The sequence below is a fragment of the Arachis stenosperma genome, chromosome 7 (assembly GCF_014773155.1).
Source record: "Arachis stenosperma cultivar V10309 chromosome 7, arast.V10309.gnm1.PFL2, whole genome shotgun sequence".
NCBI classification, from domain to species: domain Eukaryota; kingdom Viridiplantae; phylum Streptophyta; class Magnoliopsida; order Fabales; family Fabaceae; genus Arachis; species Arachis stenosperma.
The window spans coordinates 32,884,340-32,895,195 of record NC_080383.1 but is presented as its reverse complement, the minus strand read 5'-3'; the positions used below and the strand labels follow the sequence as shown (position 1 = coordinate 32,895,195).

General features: G+C 41.0%; 1 non-coding gene across 1 annotated transcript; it reads right to left on the bottom strand.

Annotated features, from left to right (window-relative positions):
- Nucleotides 1-1,162: 1,162 nt before the first annotated feature.
- LOC130943136 (small nucleolar RNA R71) lies at nt 1,163-1,270 on the bottom strand. Its single transcript, XR_009071668.1, has one exon. It is a non-coding gene; the product is annotated as a small nucleolar RNA R71 (small nucleolar RNA).
- Nucleotides 1,271-10,856: the final 9,586 nt, after the last annotated feature.

Below are 10,856 nucleotides of genomic sequence, written 5' to 3'. Positions count from 1 at the left end.
GGCGTTAAACGCCAGAATGTGCACCATTCTGGGCGTTTAACGCCAGGATGGCAAAGGGGGAAGATTTTTTTTCAAATCAATTTTTTTCAGAAAGTTTTCAAAGTTTTTCAAAATCAAATCTTTTCAAATCATAATCTTTTCAATCAAATGTTTTCAAAATCAATTCCTTTCCTCTTTCAAAGATACTTACTAACAATTTGATTTGATTGAACATCTCAAATTTGTTTTTTCTGTTGAGAAAGGTTTAATGTTTGAATCATATCTTTTCTTGTTAGGCAAGTCACTAATTTTCAAAATCAAATCTTTTAAAAAATTGTTTTTTCAAAACATATCTTTTAATTTGTTTTCTTTTCCATTCTTATTTTTTTCGAAAATCAATTAAGTGTTTTTCAAAATGTTTTCAAAATCTTTTACTTAATTTTCAAAAATTACTTCCCTTCTTCCCACATCCTTCTATTTATGGAGTACCACTCCTTCTTAATGCACAATTCGAACTCTATCTAATCAAGTTCGAATTCTTCTACTCCCTTCTTCTATTTTTCGTTTCCTCTGACACCTCAAGAAATCTCTATACTGTGACATAGAGGATTCCACATTTTCTTTTTCTCTTCTCTTTCATATGAGCAGGAGCAGAGACAAAGGCATTCTTGTTGAAGCTGACCCTGAACCTGAGAGAACCTTGAAGCGAAAGCTAAGAGAAGCTAAGGCTCAACTCTCTGTTGAGGACCTGACCGAATTCTTCAAAGAAGAAGAACACATGGCAGCCGAAAACAACAACAATGCCAACAATGCAAGGAAGGTGCTGGGTGACTTTACTGCACCTACTCCCGATTTCTATGGGAGAAGCATCTCTATCCCTGCCATTGGAGCAAACAACTTTGAGCTTAAGCCTCAATTAGTTTCTCTAATGCAACAGAATTGCAAGTTCCATGGACTTCCAATGGAAGATCCTCATCAGTTTTTAGCTGAGTTCTTGCAAATCTGTGACACAGTCAAGACTAATGGGGTTGACCCTGAGGTCTACAGACTGATGCTATTCCCTTTTGCTGTAAGAGACAGAGCTAGAATATGGTTGGACTCACAACCTAAAGATAGCCTGGACTCTTGGGAAAAGCTAGTCAATGCCTTCTTGGCAAAGTTCTTTCCACCTCAAAAATGGAGTAAGCTTAGAGTGGAAGTCCAAACCTTCAGACAGAAGGATGGAGAATCCCTCTATGAAGCTTGGGAAAGATACAAACAATTAATCAGAAAGTGTCCTTCTGACATGCTTTCTGAATGGAGCATCATAAGTATTTTCTATGATGGTCTCTCTGAACTATCCAAGATATCTTTGGATAGCTCTGCTGGAGGATCTCTTCATCTAAAGAAGACGCCTACAGAGGCTCAGGAACTAATTGAAATGGTTGCAAATAACCAATTCATGTACACTTCTGAAAGAAATCCTGTGAACAATGGGACTAGTCAGAAGAAAGGAGTTCTTGAGATTGACACTCTGAATGCCATATTGGCTCAAAACAAGATATTGACTCAACAAGTCAATTTGATTTCTCAAAGTCTGTCTGGAATGCAAAATGCACCTGGCAGTACTAAGGATGCTTCATCTGAGGAAGAAGCTTATAATCCTGAGAACCCTTCAATGGAAGAGGTGAATTACCTAGGAGAACCATATGGAAACACCTATAATTCTTCATGGAGAAATCACCCAAATTTCTCATGGAAGAATCAAGAGAGACCTCAACAAGGTTTCAATAACAATAATGGTGGAAGAAACAGGTTTAGCAATGGCAAGCCTTTTCCATCATCTTCTCAGCAACAGACAGAGAGTTCTAAGCAGAATACCTCTGACTTAGCAACCATGGTCTCTGATCTAATCAAAACCACTCAAAGTTTCATGACTGAAACAAGGTCCTCCATTAGGAATTTGGAGGCACAAGTGGGACAGCTGAGCAAGAAAGTTACTGAACTCCCTCCTAGTACTCTCCCAAGTAATACAGAAGAAAATCCAAAAGGAGAGTGCAAAGCCATAACCATGGCCGAATATGGAGAGGAAAGAGAGGAGGTGGACACCACCGAGGGAAGCCTCAATTGGCGTGCACCAATCTCCTCTAAGTTCCCCAATGAGGAACCATGGGAATCTGAGGCTCAAAATGAGACCATAGAGATTCCTTTGGACTTACTTCTGCCTTTCATGAGCTCTGATGAGTATTCTTCCTCTGAAGAGGAGGAGTATGTCACTGAAGAGCAAGTTGCTAAATACCTTGGAGCAATCATGAAGCTAAATGACAAGTTATTTGGAAATGAGACTTGGGAAGATGAACCTCCCTTGCTCACCAAAGAACTGGATGACTTGTCTAGGCAGAAATTACCTCAAAAGAGACAAGATCCTGGGAAGTTTTCCATACCTTGTACCATAGGCACCATGACCTTCAAGAAGGCCTTGTGTGACTTAGGGTCAAGTGTAAACCTCATGCCTCTCTCTGTAATGGAGAAGCTAGGGATCTTTGAGGTACAAGCTGCAAGAATCTCATTGGAGATGGCAGACAACTCAAGAAAATAAGCTCATGGACTTGTAGAGAATGTTTTGGTAAGAGTTGAAGACCATTACATCCCTACTGATTTCATAGTCCTAGAGACTGGGAAGTGCATGGATGAATCCATCATCCTTGGCAGACCCTTCCTAGCAACAGCAAAGGCTGTGATTGATGTTGATAGAGGAGAGCTAATCATTCAAGTGAATGAAGAATTCTTAGTGTTTAAGGCCCAAGGATATCCCTCTGTCATCATGGAGAGGAAGCATGAAGAGCTTCCCTCAAATCAGAGACAAATAGAGCCCCCACAGTCAAACTCTAAGTTTGGTGTTGGGAGGCCACAACCAAACTCTAAGTTTGGTGTTGAACCCCCACATTCAAACTCTAAGTTTGGTGTTGGGAGGTTCCAACATGGCTCTGAGTATCTGTGAGGCTCCATAAGAGTCCTCTGTCAAGCTAATGACATTAAAGAAGCGCTTGTTGGGAGGCAACCCAATGTTATATTTTATATATTTTCTTTTGTTATTTTATGTTTTTTGTAGGTTGATGATCATAAGAAGTCACAAAATCAATGAAAAAAGCAAAAACAAAATGAAAAACAGGAAGAAAAACAGCACACCCTGGAGGAAGATGTTGTTGGCGTTTAAACGCCAGTGAGGTTAGCTGTTGGGCGTTTAACGCCCAGTCTGGCACCATTCTGGGCGTTTAACGCCAGAAAGGGGCACCAGACTGGCGTTAAACGCCAGAAAAGGGCAAGAACCTGGCGTTAAACACCAGGAATGGGCACCAGCCCGGCGTTTAACGCCAGAAATGGCTCAAAACGTGATTTTGAGCAACATTTGGTGCAAGGATGACTTTTCCTTGACACCACAGGATCTGTGGACCCCACAGAATCCCCACCTACCCCACCACCACTCTCTCTCTTCTTCCCCCATTCACCAATCACCTCAATACCTCTTCCCCAAAAACCCCTCACCTATCAAATCCCTTCTTTCTCTTCACCACTCACATCCATCCTTCACAAAACCTCACCTACCCCTCTATTCAAATTCAAACCACTTTCCCACCCAAACCCACCCTCTAATGGCCGAACAACCCTCTCCCTCTCTCCTATAAATACCCTTCTTCACTCCTTCATTTTCACACAACCTAAACACCACTTCTCCCCCTCTTTGGCCGAATACACCACCATCTCCCTCTTCCTCATTTCTTCTTCTTCTACTCTCTTCTTTCTTCTTTTGCTCGAGGACGAGCAAACCTTTTAAGTTTGGTGTGGTAAAAGCGTTGCTTTTTGTTTTTCCATAACCATTTATGGCATCCAAGGCCGAAGAAACCTCTAAAAAGAGGAAAGGGAAGGCAAAAGCTTCCACCTCCGAGTCATGGGAGATGGATAGATTCATCTCAAGGGTGCATCAAGACCACTTCTATGAAGTTGTGGCCTTGATGAAGGTGATCCCTGAGGTCCCCTTTTCACTCAAAAAGGGTGAATATCCGGAGATCCGCCATGAGATCCGAAGAAGAGGTTGGGAAGTACTTACCAACCCCATTCAACAAGTCGGAATCTTGATGGTTCAAGAGTTCTATGCCAATGCATGGATCACAAAGAACCATGATCAAAGTATGAACCCGGATCCAAAGAATTATCTTACTATGGTTCGGGGGAAATACTTGGATTTTAGTCCGGAAAATGTAAGGTTAGCATTCAACTTGCCTATGATGCAAGGAGATGAACATCCTTACACTAGAAGGGTCAACTTTGATCAAAGGTTGGACCAAGTCCTCACAGTTATATGTGAAGAGGGCGCACAATGGAAGAGAGATTCAAGAGGCAAGCCGGTTCAATTGAGAAGGCATGACCTCAACCCCGTGGCTAGAGGATGGTTGGAGTTCATCCAACGCTCAATCATTCCCACTAGCAACCGGTCCGAAGTTACTCTAGACCGGGCCATCATGATTCATAGCATCATGATTGGAGAAGAAGTGGAAGTTCATGAGGTTATAGCCCAAGAACTCTATAAAATGGCGGACAAGTCCTCCACCTTAGCAAGGCTAGCCTTTCCTCATCTCATTTGTCACCTCTGTTATTCAGTTGGAGTTGACATAGAAGGAGATACCCCTATTGATGAGGACAAGCCCATCACCAAGAAAAGGATGGAGCACACAAGAGACCCCTCTCATCATGAGATCCCTGAGATACCTCAAGGGATGCACTTTCCTCCACAAGACTATTGGGAGCAAGTAAACACCTCCCTAGGAGAATTGAGTTCCAACATGGGACAACTAAGGGTGGAGCATCAAGAACACTCCATCATCCTCCATGAAATTAGAGAAGATCAAAGAATCATAAGGGAGGAGCAACAAAGACAAGGAAGAGACATTGAGGAGCTCAAGCACTCCATAGGATCTTCAAGAGGAAGAAAGAGCCGCCATCACTAAGGTGGACCCGTTCTTTAATTTCCTTGTTCTTTATTCTTCTGTTTTTCGAATTTTATGCTTATGTTTATCCATGTTTGTGTCTTGTGATCATTAGTGTCTTAGTGTCTATGCCTTAAAGTTATGAATGTCCTATGAATCCATCACCTTTCTTGAATAAAAACGTGCTTAATTGAGAAAAAAAGGGAAGAATTGCATGAATTCTGAATTTTATAACAGTTTAATTATTTTGATGTGGTGGCAATACTCTTGTTCTCTGAATGTATGCTTAAACAGTGCATATGTATCTTGAATTTGTGGTTCATGAAGGTTGGCTCTTGAAAGAATGATGAAAAAGGAGACATGTTACTGAGGATCTGAAAAATCATTAAAAATGATTCTTGAAGCAAGAAAAAGCAGTGAATACAAAAAAAGAAAAAAAAAGAGAAGAGGAAAAAAAAAACCGAAAAAAAAGGGGAAAGAGAAAAAGAAAGAAAAAGAAAGAATAAAGTTGTGATCCAAGGCAAAAAGAGTGTGCTTAAGAACCCTGGACACCTCTAATTGGGGACTTTAGCAAAGCTGAGTCACAATCTGAAAAGGTTCACCCAATTATGTGTCTGTGGCATGTATGTATCCGGTGGTAATACTGGAAGACAGAGTGCTTTGGGCCACGGCCAAGACTCAATAAGTAGCTGTGTTCAAGAATCATCATACTTAACTAGGAGAATCAATAACACTATCTGGATTCTGAGTTCCTAAAGAAGTCAACCATTCTGAATTTCAAAGGATAGATTGAGATGCCAAAACTGTTCAGAGGCAAAAAGCTAAAAGCCCCGCTCATCTAATTAATACTGATCTTCATAGATGTTTTTGGAATTCATTGCATATTTTCTTCTTTTTATCTTATTTGATTTTCAGTTGCTTGAGGACAAGCAACAATTTAAGTTTGGTGTTGTGATGAGCGGATAATTTGTACGCTTTTTGGCATTGTTTTTAGTATGTTTTTGGTAGTTTTAGTTGAGTTTTTATTATATTTTTATTAGTTTTTAGTTAAAATTCACTTTCCTGGACTTCACTATGAGTTTGTGTGTTTTTCTGTGATTTCAGGTATTTTCTGGCTGAAATTGAAGGTTCTGAGCAAAAATCTGATCCAGAGACTGAAAAGGACTGCAGATGCTGTTGGATTCTGACCTCCCTGCACTCGAAGTGGATTTTCTGGAGCTACAGAAGCTCAATTGGCGCGCTCTCAACGGCGTTGGAAAGTAGACATCCTGGGCTTTCCAGCAATATATGATAGTCCATACTTTGCCCAAGATTTGATGGCCCAAACCGGCGTTCAAAGTCACCTCAAGAAATCCCAGCGTTAAACGCTGGAACTGGCACCCAAATGGGAGTTAAACGCCCAAACTGGCATAAAAGCTGGCGTTTAACTCCAAGAAGAGTCTCTACACGAAATTGCTTCATTGCTCAGCCCAAGCACACACCAAGTGGGCCCGGAAGTGGATTTTTATGTCATTTACTCATCTCTGTACACCCTAGGCTACTAGTTATCTATAAGTTGGACCTTTTTACTATTGTATTAGAATACTTTGGTAGCTATCTTCATTTTATGTTATCTTAGATCATTGGGAGGCTGGCCATTCGGCCATGCCTAGACTTTGTTCTTATGTATTTTCAACGGTGGAGTTTCTACACACCATAGATTAAGGTGTGGAGCTCTGCTGTACCTCGAGTATTAATGCAATTACTATTGTTCTTCCATTCAATTCCGCTTGTTCTTGTTCCAAGATATCACTTGTTCTTCAACTTGATGAATGTGATGATCCGTGACACTCATCATCATTCTCACCTATGAACAAGGTGACTGACAACCACTCTTGTTCTACAAGCAATCGAGGCTCTAGTGAATATCTCTTGGATTCTTTAATCGGAATTTTCGTGGTATAGGCAGGACCAGATGGCGGCATTCAAGAGAATCCGGAAGGTCTAACCTTGTCTGTGGTATTCTGAGTAGGATTCAATGACTGAATGACTGTGATGTGCTTCAAACTCCTAGCAGGCGGGGCGTTAGTGACAGACGCAAAAGTATCAATGGATATTATTCCGGCCTGACCGAGAACCGACAGCTGAATTCCGCTATGCCGTGACAGGGCATATGCCAATCGCTTTCACTGAGAGGATGGGAGGTAGCCACTGACAATGGTGAAACCCTACACGAGCTTGCCATGGAAAGGAGTAAGAAGGATTGGATGAAGACAGTAGGAAAGCAGAGAGACGGAAGGGAAGGCATCTTCATGCGCTTATCTGAAGTTCCTACCAATGAATTACATAAGTATCTCTATCTTTATCTTTTATGTTATTTTCGTTCATCACCATATACATTTGAGTCTGCCTGACTAAGATTTACAAGATGACCATAGCTTGCTTTATAGTAACAATCTCCGTGGGATCGACCCTTACTCACGTAAGGTATTACTTGGACGACCCAGTGCACTTGCTGGTTAGTTGTGCGAAGTTGTGTAATGCCATGGAATTGAACCACCAAGTTTTTGGAGTTCATGACCGGGGATTATGAGAGTTGTGAAAAGTATTGTTCACAATTTCGCGCACCATCGTCGCATGCTTTGCATCGATGCAAGATGAGTGTGCATCGATGCAAACCTTAAAGAATGGCTTAAAATCACTTCAAAATACTTAGGATTGATCTCAAACTTGTTGGAGTCAATTCCTATGCTTTTGTACCTTTGAAAACAAGTTTTAAACCATTTGGCTAGCATCGAATTGCAAGATGTGCATCAAAACATTTTGTGAGTGTGTGTTGAGAGATTTAGCAATTGGTTCTTAACAAGAAGTTACCTAAGTCCTAAGACACTATACTTGTCTTCAAATGTTGTGGACTTGAGTTTCTTGTTGTTGTTGTGTTGCTTTCAACTCTTCATTCCTCAACGTTGAATGTTGGTTGATCTTTCAACATGCTTGTTCATTCAAGTTGTTTGTTGGTTTGTCTTTCATGTCGTTTGTTGGTTTGTCATTCATCAAAACCTACGAATACAAACTTCGCATACAAGCAACATGATTTACAAATATAATTCCGGGCGACCTCCCGGTTACCCATAAGAAGGTGGGGGTTCACTGGTTTCTCCCAAAAATGGCCCACAACATGTCGGCAATTTTTTTATCCACGGTAGACATCCCTTGTAGGTCACCTTAATAAAAGCATTAGACCCCACCCCGAAACTCCAATACGGCGGGATGAGGCGTTCCCCTCCAACGACAACCAGAAGGGGTGGCGACCTTTGACTGGACGCACCTAAAAATACTTATCCTTGAACCCGTGATAAGAGTCCTCAAACAAGCCAAAGATCCTCCGACCTTGGGCAGATCGGAAGGACATGAACCCCTTCCTCGCCTTCCCCTCCTTGGAAGGATTCGTGAGATTAAAAAAGTAAAGGAAAACGTCGACGGACACCGACAGCTCCAGGTATTCACACACCATCTCGAAACAGCGGATCGAAACCCAAAGGTTTGGATACAGCTGCGACAGCGCCACGGAGATCCGACTGAGGAGCGCCATTTGGAAAGTAGAGAAGGGGATGCAGACCCCCACTTGAGTGAACATGGCTTTGTAAAACCAAATCTAGTCGGTAACCCAGGGGACGTGGAAATTGAGTTCGTACAGCCGTTCGTGGGGGCAGGAACAAAGACGTCGTAGTTGGCCTCCTCGTCAGTACCCCCGCACAGGTACTCGGCCTGACGAAACTCAGTAAGCTCCTCCTCACCCATCTGGTTCGGGGAGTCCCTCAAGTCGGAAGCCACCCAAGCGTATGGGTTGTAACCCGCGGCAGGGGTAGATGCTCGGGAGACGACGCGAGGCATACCTACACTGGGGGTACCACTCGGTTAGTCTATGAGGTCGGGAGCTCGGAAAAAACCCAGAAACTACATTTAGCCTATCCAGTAACTTAAATCAAGCAGGGCTAAAGAAAAATCCAAGCAAAAGCCTAAAAGCTAATATCTTGTAATGGTGACCCCCCTAACGCACCTACTCAACACTAAGGTCATTTATCATACAAAACAAACAAGCAGCATGCAAGCAGAAGAACCAATGATGAAGAAAAAAGGACCTTGAAGTAGAAAAAGAAGGGATTGATATTTACCTGGAATAGTTGCGAAAACATGAAAGAGAAAGAAACGCACAAGGATGCAGAAATGATGCTCTGGGATACTTGGGAGAGCAGAAGATGAAGATAGGAGAAGCGAGAATGGGAAAGGAAAAAAGAAACGCAAACGGTTTAAAACTGCCACTCAAGAGGCGCGAAAAAACTAGGGCAAAATAGTCTTTGCGCGCGGGGTTTTTTAACCCATTATGAGCATTTAATGCTCAGCACGAGGAACGAGACGACGAATGATCACCCTGGCAACAAATAGACGCGCGCAAGAGGCACGTTCCCCCCACGGATGGCCGACCTCGCGACAATGCGCGAGAGAAGAGACAACACGCCACCAACAGCCCTCACGACTATTGCTGGCGCGTGGGGGGCACTATTGCGGCCTGGTCCAAACAGATTGTGGGCCGATCCGACCCATAGACCACCCGACCCGAACGGTCGGGTGCGAGCTGCTTAACCGCCGACCCGGACACGCGTCCTTGGTAACTCATCACTACAGCTATATAAGGAAGCTTCGAGGAAGGTGGGTCTTCTCTTGTGGGACCCACTTCTGACACAGTATATATGGGGAGGGTCCTACCCCTCCCCCAAGGTATGACACCTACCACTGTATCCCTTTTTCGCCTGCACACTCAACTGACTAGAGCGTCGGAGTGTCTTTGTAGGTGACACCCTCCCTTTACATCCAGATCTCGGAACGTCGGCTACCTCAATTTCACCCTCGCGACTTGGTCCCAAGCCACACCTCACCTATCAAATCAAGGATCCTCCCGAACCGTCCGATACCCGACCAACCGAACATATTATATTTTAAAACACTAAATTAATGTATTTTATATTTTTTTGTCAAAAATGATACAAAGACACAACTTATTATTTTATTTTTTTATTATTATTATCAATTTTTTATAATTATATTTTTTATCAATCTATTTTTTTTATTTTTATGAAAAAAATAAAAATAAATTAAACTTGTTTTTTTGTTTTATTTTATATTTAATTTATTGTTAAATAAAATATAAAAATATTAATTTTTTGTGTTTTGTCTTTTTTATTCTATTTAATATCTATTTTATTTAATATCTACTCTATTTAATATCTTATTTTTATTTAATATTTAATATCTTATTTTATTTTATTCTCATTTAATATTTTATTTTATTTTATTCTCAAAATTAAAAGTAGGTTGGGCGATGAAAGCACAAATCTCGTTAGAGCTTTATGCCATGCCTCTTCATTCTCGAGTCTATGACAAGTAGACTCTAGGATTTGATCCTGGATCGTTTCTTCTCTTCCTTGGTTAAGGTAGCATTCGACACAAGTACGATCCCCACTGATTTAAGACCCTACTGAGTGGGTATAACTAGAATATCCCTACATATACTCCATGCAAATACACGTATTCGGTATTTCCATACAAGTTTGCATGGTCCCCAATTCTCTCACATATCATCAGTTTTCATATTTTCAAGTTTTTTATATTTACTATGAGTGTTCGTTCATATAGAATATATATTAAAATATACAATATTATATATATATATATATATATATATATATATATATATATATTAAAAATAAATTAAATAATATATAAATAAATAATAACTGATTTTTTGTATGCGGTAATATTTTTTACTGACAATATAGTCAATTAATATATTAAATACAAAAATCTCGATAGATTGCGACAGTTATGGAATCAGATAACGACGATTTTTAATATAGTCAATTAATATATTAACTC